The following is an 11,158-nucleotide window of genomic DNA, read 5'->3' as shown; positions in this document are numbered from 1 at the left end:
CACCCATGCCGTTGGGAAAGGGTGAAGCAGGAATCCCACTCCCTTGTTGATCTTAGATTTCAAACTTTTTCCTTTTCTATGTGAACTTATTAAAACCCTTCATGCACTTATAAATTCTTCTGTGGTACATGATACATTTAAAGCCAAAATAATAAAAGAATGAGAATGTTTCTGCCCAGAGATACTTAAATATTGGATGTAAATTTCCTGATAAAAATCCTGAAGAATCACAATATAGTCTAGTGTACTATAAATTACGCTAAATCAAATAAATCAGACTATATCATCCCTGGTGGCTCCTACACAGTCTTTAAATATATTACCCACTCCTCATCAGTCTATTCCACTCAATAACCAGCTCTGTCTTCAGTCCCCAGGCGTGCTTTAATTTGAACAATATATTAGCCTTTGCAGTATAAGGGAGAAAGAAACTTCAGGAAGAAGGAAGGCCGGCTTACAAATGAATCTCCCATGGCAGCTCGCTCAGACGTGTAGGATGGATGGCTATTCTGAGCGGTCTGTGTCCCAAACACAGCCAGGGCACTAAATCCTTCCCTGGCCAGCAGCTGGGAGCATGAGCAGTCCCCGCCTCTGCCTCCCGAGTCCTCAGCCCCTCTCGTCCCTTCCAAACAGAAAGGCTTGCAGCCTTTCCAGCTCCATTCAGAGGGCATAATTCATGGCAGACCTGGGAAGAAGAAATCCAGAAGCTCGGCCTCCAGGGAGAGAGGCCTCCCTTGGTGGGTCTCTCAGCATTGGGTGGTCATAGCCATCCTTGCACAGGAGGTGGCCCTGACTTGGTACAACCAGAGCCTCCATCCACCAGCCTCAGAAATGACAGGATATGAAGAAGATGAACCTGAGCACCACATCCCAGAAGCTGTCATCAGGAGGGTGGAAGAGGGCAACCAAAGGTAGCTGCTCCTCCCTGAGGAGTCTTTAAAGGAGGGAGACCAAACCACTGGTTCCTAACCAGGGTACAGGCTGGTGTCCAAGGCGTCTGAGACAGAGGGTCACCAACTGAAGCCTGATGGTGCTCAGCCAAGGCTTTGCTCAGCCTTCCCCCAAGAGCAAATAGTCCTGTGTATAACATCGTAAAACATCTGGTAATGCTATCAGGAGGGAGACTGCTGAGGATACAGTTTAACAGAGCTGCTGGGATTTTTCTTTATTGCATTTATTTTCACAAATCATAACAATAAAAAAGGGAAAAGTTGGAGTCCACTCAATTGAGTTAATGCTTTCGGAATTTTATTAATCAACATCTCAGCATTCATAAAAAAATGACACCTTTTAAAAGCAGTGGAGAGAAACATTTCCAAATACTTCCAATCAAAAGAAATTATTTTAAACCTCACATTACATGTATTTTTAAACCAAACCCTCAGGGAGATGGGTGTGAACTCTGAATTATCCCAATTAACTTTAGTGCCAGAGATCAAGGCCAAAAATGCAAAGTCAGCTCTGGGCTTTCCGAGTAGGTTGCTGAGGGTGCTGCAATGCCGGTAAAGCAGCTGAGCTTTTTCATGCCCTATGCCTGGGTTTGTCCTCAAGCACCCCTAAGAGCTCCAGCACAGTAACATGGGGAACAGTAGTCTTGTGCAGAATAAAACAGCACAGTCTATGATAGTTCTGGTATTGACTAAATAAAATCTGCCTGGTGAGGAGAAACTGGAAGCCAAATTATGTGAATGCCCTTAAAAAGATGTTTACTGACCAAGCAAACGCATTCCTCTGTCTGGTCACATGGTTAGCGTTCACTTAAGGACAGTAATTTCAGTCCTGAAATTCCGTATTTTGTGCCATGGCAGGGCTGAATACCAGTATTTTCACTGACAATCTGTGGGTAAGTAAGGGGGCAGCACATTAACAGTGCAAGCAGCCCATGATTCCCTGGGGGTCTTCTCCTCCCTAACTCCAAGTGCCACATAATAGACCATGCCTTGTGTCCTATTTAACCCAGAGATGAAAAAGGTAGTTTGAAAAATCTAAACATGGTGCACCAAAACTGAATCCCCCAAACTAGGCTCATAATTACTTCCAGGAACTGAACGCAAAAGCAATGAGAGATCTGGGAAGACACTAGTCTTTAGCATGCTAACCGCATTTAAGAAGCCTCTTTTTCCAGCACTTTTCTTTTTTCCATCTCTTTTTCCATGTTACCTGACTGAATTTCTCTTTTCTAAGAAGTTCACTCTCCTTGTCGTCCCATGCTACTTTCTCCATTTGAAATATCTGCTTGGCACTCCTCTCCCAGCGAAGGGAACTGTTCCTCTCTGGTAAGGATAACCATCTCTGCCTTCCCTGCTGTCTGGAAGGGGAAGGGCAGTGCAGATGGGAAGTTAATAACAATGAAGTGGATGTGAACAAATAGCTCTGGTGGATCTGCCCAAGCTGTGAGGATTGTACCATGCAGCTCAACCAACCAGATGAAAGAGCAGCTCTGACCCATTGAGTAGGAAGGGAGCACAGATCTGATAATGATCAAGGGGACTTGAGGTGCACAAGACAGTTACTCTCAATGGAACATTATCCCTCTAAAGAAACAAAACAGAATGCAGAGCCACACCTTGCAGCAGCCGCCAGCCAGGTTCTGTCTACCAGTGATGCTGTTCTCCCCTCCAGAGAATTGACTCAGCATAACTGCAGTCTTCTGAGCCACTTCCAGCAGGTCCTACAGAAAACAGATGGCCATTCAGTGCACTGACTCAATTCATCTTGTGAAATCAAATGGAAAAAGAGAGGAGTTGACAGAAGGGAGTGGTTGTCACTGTTCCCATGAGATAGAGATGTTTTTTTGCAACTATGAATGAAAGAATAACATTCAGAAACTACTAAAGCCACTCATTCGAACACATTCAAACAGATACTATGGAGCACTGTTCTGCCACAAAGGCTTATTTAACCAGAAGACAGTAAGGGTCCAGGAACCAACAAACACAGGGTTTGAAAGTTTTCAAGGGTGCTAAGCTAAATTCAGAATGATCCCTTATGAAGACTAGCTGTTGTGGAGTTCAAAGAAGTTCATTGTGAGCAGAAATGTTCATATGTAACAAAAGTTACATACCTGAGCTTTAGTGTCATACAAAGACCAAGAGAAGTCAACTTAGCTACCTAGAGCAACAAGGCAAGGTTTTACCCAAGTCCCCATTCTTTAAAACAAGTATTACTGCAACAGTTAACACTTGGTGAGGTTCTGCCTGCAACAGCAGCCAAGTAGCCCATGATCCTGGAAAGACCAGATTTCTGTCAATCATGTTTGAGCCGGTACTCAAACTCAGTTTGCAAAGGCATCTTCCAGTTGGAGTGGGTGTGAACCTACTCATTCAGCAGCTGATGCTGTTCAAATAAGTGTCAGGGAGTAAGGAATTCAATAATTGGATCTTAAATTGCACTGACTCATCCCTCAAATAATTCAGCAGACTGCAGTATTTACAGTCCATTGTTTTAAGAAAATGATGCAAACTATATATCTTTGTCAGATGAATTATTCACATGAGTAATACGCCCCTGCCTGTTCACAAATATAGCTCCTGATCCAGTTACTTTTCCAGTTGTCTCACTACTGCTTCAGTTAGCTCTGGCTTTTGAGAAGCCAGAGGCTTCAGCAAAAATAACTCACCCATTTCAATCAACTTAGCTCTGCAGTGCCACAACTCCTTCGCTGGTTAGGGCACTGTACAAATAAGATGAAGATTGTTACCTTCATTTTATGGCTAAGGCAGCCAAGGTAAAAGTGGTGTCATATCCAGAAATGAATACTGATGGAGCCAGAAGCACAATCCTAGTTGAAGATGCTCAGTCCTCTACTGAAATCCACAATTTTTTCAGATAAGACTGGCAGCCTGTCCGCTTGACAAATGCAGGCAAGTATCCATTCTGAGGTGCCTGAGATGTTATTAAGTTGTGAAGTTGGGAATGGAGTACCACAGGAGGACACTTGGGGATCCCAGCATGCTCCAAGACTGAATCTCATGATGCTCTGGCCACCCCAGAAAGCCACAGATCCCATTTGGAGACATTCAGCTCAGAAAGGTATGCATAGCCTGATTACAGGAGGAATTGCACATGGAGATCCATTTTCTGAGGCATAAACTGAGCAGAGAGCTGGCATTTGCATCAAAAGGCCAGATCCATCATAAGATTTCCTTGGTGCATTCAAGTTCTAGACTAGGCTAGTGCCAGGAAGAATAACATTAACATTACAAGGAAAACAGGAAACATTACAGGAAACAGGGTATTAATAATGAAAGCACAGGTCTTACCAAATGGAGAAAGGAGAGGCAAGGAGGCAGAGAGAGAGCAGAAGCAGTGAGTGCATAGACTTTGCAGAGGGGCAGGAACACAGCCAAACCTTCAGAAGTCTCATATACATAGATTATTGAAAGAATGCAATACAGAAAAAATGGAATTTTCCCCTCTCAGGGGAGAAGACTTTGGGGAGGTGGTTGATGCCAAATGTTTCCCTGTTCTTGATACAAGGTTTTGGCAGGTTCCAGTGCACAAATGGAGCACAGATTTGTGTTCATGTAGCAAAGGAGAAGACCTCTACTCTACAGGTACTGAAAGTTCAATGCCTTTGATTATTTGAATGAACACATTACATTTTTGATGCCACCATGCCTGCAAAGATTTACATACATGAAGTTTTGATCAGAGGGAAAATACCAGGGGTAGAGACTCTGCACAAGACTGAAAAGAAACAGAGTGCTGGCCTAAAGCTGAAAAATTAGAAAACCCCTATATACATAGTATAAATACATTCCTAGGAGAAAAATGAACAGAGCAAAAGGGCCAGAGAGGTACCAGGCCTAAGACTCTAGGTACACTAGCAGACATGGGTAAAAAAGGACAGGCATACCTCAAAATTACAAATGAAAAAATTAAATTTATGTTTAATCCAGCGACCTGACGTGAGTCAAGGATCTGTGCAGATAGGACCATAAAATGCTGGTAGCATTAGAAGGTCTGAGGTAGGTAATCAGAGGCTTTATTGCAGAAGTTCGGCCCTGAGAGCTAAAACAGTAAGTGAAAGACAGAGAAGCCCTTGGACTCTTCCATGAGAGGTACGGGGGAGGTCTTCCCTAAAGGATGAGTTTAAGTCTCACAGATTCTTATAAAAGTGTCAGTGTGTTGTAAAAGAGAACAAGGTTTGACTATGGCATTTGGGTGTCAAAGGTTTCATGTCTCCATGGACTGGTTGCTTATAACAGCTGGAAAGGACACTATGACACCTACTGCTACTGCTGAAAGGAGCATGACAAACTTGCCCTGGGAACAACAGAGATTTCATTGTTTTTAAGAGAGAATATCAGTATATCAAATAAAAAAAAAACCTAGAAGACAGATCATAGTCAGAAACATAGCCTCTAGAGCAACACTCTAAAATGCAGGTGAAAACACCAGAGGTGGGTGGGTGATGCTGCAGTGCCCTCTAGTAAATGCAACAGCTGAGTCCTCCTCCTCCAAGGTTGCAGAACAGGCCAAAGGGAGGAGAGACACATCTTCCTGTTACAAGGAAAATGGTCATTTCCTTCCCAGTAGGCAGGGAGGGGAGCCCAACCAGCCATCCTTAGGATGCTCTCTTGGTACAGACTTTCACAGGGACAGAGGACTTGCCCTGCTTTTATACCTCAAGTCCCTGGCTGGGGAAGTGACCCACTCCAAGCTGTGCCCTTGCAGAGCCCATCTCCTGGCATCGAGCATGCAGTGGCTGAGTGCCTCCTCATACATCTCAAAGCCCCTCATTCCTGGAGAGAGGATTAGCAGGAGACAGCACCACTAAACAAGGAACTGCTGTACTAAGCTGTACTCTTCACATAATGGTGCATGACCATAGGTTGCACCCACCAGTGATCCAGAGTTTTAAATAAATTGCAGTGAAGTCCCAGACACATGGCTGCAAGTCCCCTTTATACCAGCACCATGGGCCACAGAGCAAAGCCATCAGTGTAATAAGGCACCTATTGGCAAAGGAGAGAGAGAGAGGTAATCGGATCTATCTGTAGTACTCTCAAATTATAAAACAACAAAAGAGGCATATGGGTTGTCAGCTGCAAACTTTTTTTAAAAAAAAGTAATGAGAAATCAAGATTGCCTATGCCATTAGAAAGTGAGCTCAGGAACTTGCTGGTGCATGAAGAAATATTTAAAGAGAAGCCAATAATGAAACACAATGGGCTATCCTGAAAGCTGCTGCTGTGCACTGGAAATGATTCTCCACATCTGTACAGGAAACCAGAGGTGGTTCTGCACATCTGTGAAATAACTGTCTCAATCACCTTATCCAGACCTTAGGCAGGAGGAAGATGAGGAATGTGTCTACAAAAATTTTGACCAGAAAGGATAATTGCATTAGCCTGAGCTCCCCACAGCACTAAATTGTTTACTTCTTCCCAGTGCTCATGGGGAAGTAAGGAGTAGGCAGAATGTAAATTGGATGATCATGGTTACTTTGATTAACAAGCAAATGAGAAGCTTTTCACATCCTTTCTAATCTTAATGGTGCTTGCTAAATGCTATTAGAACAATGAAGCTTGGCTGGGCAAGGACAAGGTAGGCAACTGTGCATTTACAAGTCTCTGGCATGACCTGCTTGGACTGACCACTGTGTTACACAATAGTTGGTATTTAAATGTCAGCCACTAAAAGAAATCATCTCTCTCAAACTTCACGGCCTCATGGGCTTTTTGACCCAAGACAGAAATGGCAACCAAATTACAGAAAACTCTTGTTATGGTGCAGTCTGTGCACATGCTTCTGGGGTCTCTGAGAAAAAGATGATGCTCAGAGAAAGCACAGCAGTTTCTTCATGTGCATATACCAAATGAAGATATACATATCTTCACAGAAATACACAGATTCCTAAACATGAAAGGAACATTAAATATCTCCAGCTATGGCCTGATTCAGTCAGAGGACATCTCTGGCTCCCTTATGGCAGGCAATCAGCGAAGTTTATTTTGTTACTTGCTGCTACAAAAAATACTCCCAGTAACTTGTCTTTCTTGACAGGACAGTTGATGTTTCTACCACTGAAATATCACTTGGGGTTTCAACACAACTGAGGTTTCCATCCCTAAAAGATGTGTCTCTGAATTCACAGTTTCCTACAGATATCTGTAAAGCCAAGAGTTCTCCCTGTCTCTGTAACACATGAGTGGGATGTATGAGTCTTTTTCCCACAGATGCCATCACTCTTGCAGCAAACACACACACATGGAAAGGAAGCAGCTCCTTCAGTCACAATTATCTTGTTTCCTTTACACAAACAGCAAAGCACTAGACAAAGACAAGTCCTGGAGGATACCTATTTCACGCTGGCTTCACGTCGCTGATCTGAAACCATAGATGGGGTTTCTTGGCCAAAATATTAAAAATGCTTATTTCCCCTTTGCTTGGGAGCAACTGCACCCAAAGCTGTAGCAGACAGAAGTGCTGTGCTGAGAAAGGGGTCATGTGTTCCCATCCCTGTGGATTCACAAGAGGGCACAGATGTTAAGCCTTCCCTTTCCCTCCAATCCCTATCCCTTATTCCCCTGTCAGCCCCTCCTTGGCAAAGCAAGAAGATAATTTGCAGAAAGAAAGATGCATTTCTCCCCTTTGTTCGGAAAAATGGCATATTTCTCTTTCATCCTTTGAAGTACATATTTGTTCCTTAGAGTCCATGGAGATTCAGAACCAGAAAATACCAGCTAATGATGATGGCTGATTGTTTGTGTCTTGTGCATGCCTGTCTCTGCCAGGCTGTAGCCTACACTGATGTTTCATTTGCAGGCAAAGAGAGCAGGACTGCTCTCTGCAAGTGGAGAGCAGCAACTTTACTTCTCTAAGAGATGCCATTTAAAGCAATGTTAAGGACAACTTTTTGGTAGCTACCTTGTGCATATATTAAAAAAAATATTTAAAAAGCAAATAAAAGTACAGCTCTCCAGCACAAAGTTAGTGGATCTCTCACTTGCTGGCTTTTGCTTTTGGACTGAAGAGGGAAATATCTCTGTAAAGTTTCCATTGATCTATAAAGCAGAAACATCTGCTGAAAGTGTTGTCCCAGGCCATCTCTGACTGCAGTCAGCAGGAGGTGAGCCTGTGGTTAATAAACTTTCTCCCTCCCTTCCACAGTAGATGTCATTGCAATGAATACGAAGCACAATAAGTAAGTTTACAGGATACGGTCTAACTCAGCCAGAAAATACAAAACACAAACATGGAAAAAAGGCATCACTAGAAGACTCTCAACAGCTTTCAGATTAGTGATGTACTTCTGCCAATGCAAAAAAAGAAACACTGGACCAGCTGCCTTGAACCAGCCCTGGGACTTGCTTCCATTAAAAATGCCATAAGGACCATTTTAAAGCTCTCCTCTGCAATCCTATATAAAAGTGCTTGCAAGGCTGGGATTTAATAAAATACTGTCCTCTCTGGCAGGACTTTTTGAGAATTTAATTCAATTTGTAGTGTAGTTTGAGCCACATACGCACATTGAGAACTTTAATTTCCTCAGTGATGCTAATCAGTATGCACTTCCAATGTGGCTAACAGCATCCCACAGGTATCAGAGTAGTGGAAACTTCCCAGCACAGAGATGAGCATGGAATTTACTGTTGGCAGCAATATTTTAAAAAATCAAGCAACATTGGTGCTCTCTTGGGCAAAGCTCCCTCAGGCTGCTTTTCATGACACTACAGTTGTTTCCACCTACAGGACATGTCAGAGAGCAGCCTACAGCATTTCACCTGGACATCTTCCCTGTGAAACCAACATCACTCCCCACCACAGCCAGCAGTGACATGGGGCACGGTGGGTCCTCCACCACCCACTCCCACCACAGTGCCTGCCACAGCTTCCTGCACCCTGCAGGTGTGAACACCTGCTGCTGCGCTCCCCTCCCTTGGGAAAACAAAGACAATAGAGAGAAGGACAGTGTTCTGCAACTGATGCAGCCAGCGAGCCCCAGACTGGCTTGTGAAAAAGGCTGTTTGCTGCCATGGGGGCAGTGCTCTGGGCTGGTCTGAGGCTGAGGTGGCTCTCTGTGCTCGGGGAGGGCTCGGCTGGGACGAGCACCCCAAGGCAAGCACCCCAGCAATGTCCACCCATGGCACAGCCAGCACCACAGCAATGATCATCCTGTGCCACCCTGCCCCAGGGTGTGCCAGGACATCCTGAGGCTGTGCCACCCCCCAGGCCCTGAAGCCTCTAAGGTCCTTAAGAGCCTCGGGGTAAGTGTCCAGAAAAGGGCACAGCTACAGACACAGCCAGTGCTTCTGTGAGGCTTAGCAACACTGCCCTTCTCCTGGGGAACCAAAAGTTAGCTGGTACGGAGAGCAGCCAGAATAGCAGCATCAACAAGACTCTTCTTGTTATGCCACGCTGGTTACAGCATGTCACTCTGTCATCACCCTATCATTCCTCTGCTGCACACACCACTTACTGTAACTTTAATGGTGCTACACTTACCAAGGTTATAATTACACATTATAGTGCGGCTTTCCTAGGCCAGAAAGGGACTAAACGTACAATTACACAGCTCATAAATAGGAGGACACCACACTACTGCACAAGCACACATGTCCACATAAAACCTTTAATTACAGTTGTAAGCAGATTATAGAGATTTTACAAATATGTTATTCCGACTGTGGCAATTGTTAGCACCACCTCTTGGAAAGAGCATCCATCTGCACAGGGCTTCTCCCAGCAATGCCTCTCTGTGTGTGCTGAGGGCTACTGTACCTGCAGAGCCAGTCATTTTCAAGAGAAGCATTATTAAAAAGCAGCTGGATCGGTTTTGTTGTTACTATTCTTGTTTCAATTATTTCGATATCTGAACCTCTTTAAATTATTTGAGTATTTAGAAACACTGACTCCTGTTAATCAAAGATGTAGTCAAATTAAAAAGCATGTGTGCTGGATTCAGTGACACCCCCCGCCAAAAGTTTAACACCAGAGCTAAAGAGAAAAACATATGGCAAATACAAATGATTAGACAATTATAGATACTAAGATTAACTGCCACTGTGACAAGATGAGAACTAAGGGCTTTCTTCCAAAACCACCCCTCATCTGAGCCATAAATACCCATCAAAGGGGATCAGAGGGAAAAATAATCTCATCTCTAAACCCAAGGGGGCTTCTGGGAAAAACCTGCTGCATGTTATTGATGGGAAAAATCATGATGCAATCACACTCTATCAAGAGGATCTCCCAAAAGAGTAATTTATTCTATTAATTCCTTTCTGCTTATTTAATTTTCAATTTTAATTGTGTAGAACAGGCAGATAAAAATGAATGATTGATGTTTTTTTGAAATGTACAAAACCTGAAAAGTACGCACTTCTCTCAATATAACTTTTACTTACTTACAGCACTTTGCACTCAGAGTTGCTCGCTGTGGTTGCTCACAGAGTCCTGTGATTTATGAGGGGCAAGAGTTTCACAAATGGGAATGGGCCACTTTTTCTTCCCCTCCTTCTTCTTCTCACATTAGAATAACAACAACAAACAAACAAAACACACAAAATAGGAGAAATTATCTCAGTGTCTCTTAGATTCCTTAGCTTTGCCTCTGATTTCCATCATCTTATTCTTATATGTATCACTTCAGGAGGGAAAGTTTTCTACTTGGCTACAGTAATTTAATCTTCCTTCCTCATAGCTTCAGCAACAAAAACATCTCAGCTTGTGGGCTCATAAAGGCAGAATTAACGAGAATATACACATATACACTGAGCCACATTAATCCTGATCACAGACACAGAGCACACACAGGCATAGATACACTCAACCTCTACTTCCCTTATTCATCGTGAAGTCCAACTGGAAGTACTTAACAGAGGGATATGAAGAAAGTGTGCAGGATATGGGTCTGGAACTTGGAGAAAGAAGAAAATTTAAGTTCTGAGGGTCAAATGAGTTTGTGATGCTTTTTGTAAAATAGCAGGAGCTTAAGTCAGCATTTTCAGGATTTATTTTCAATTTTAAGTGTTTTAAAATGAGACTGAGCCCTGATCTTTTCAAAGGGGCATGATGATTTCTCAAAACCAGACCCCTTGCTCCAGTCCCATGAAATGCAGTGCAATCAATATCAGCTCTCATTTTTAAAAATCCCACAGTTTCACTATGATGGTGCTTGGCTTTTCGCAATTCTTTTGGCTGTGAAATC

General features: G+C 43.4%; 1 long non-coding RNA gene across 2 annotated transcripts in view; it reads right to left on the bottom strand.

Annotated features, from left to right (window-relative positions):
* Nucleotides 1-1,287: 1,287 nt before the first annotated feature.
* LOC135299059 (uncharacterized) overlaps nt 1,288-11,158 on the bottom strand; it is an 81,701-nt gene continuing 71,830 nt past the window's right edge. Inside the window, exons 6-7 of one of the 2 annotated variants that reach the window (XR_010361082.1) lie at nt 2,567-2,671; nt 1,288-2,308 (exon numbers count right to left, since the gene is read on the bottom strand). This is a non-coding gene — a long non-coding RNA (uncharacterized LOC135299059). Of the gene's footprint in view, nt 2,672-11,158 lie in introns of both variants that reach the window. The other variant, XR_010361080.1, reaches the window with a different exon arrangement.

The sequence above is a fragment of the Passer domesticus genome, chromosome 4, assembly GCF_036417665.1.
Source record: "Passer domesticus isolate bPasDom1 chromosome 4, bPasDom1.hap1, whole genome shotgun sequence".
In the NCBI taxonomy this organism is placed as follows: domain Eukaryota; kingdom Metazoa; phylum Chordata; class Aves; order Passeriformes; family Passeridae; genus Passer; species Passer domesticus.
The sequence above is the reverse complement of the archived record's forward strand: the minus strand, read 5'-3'. Positions and strand labels throughout refer to the sequence as shown.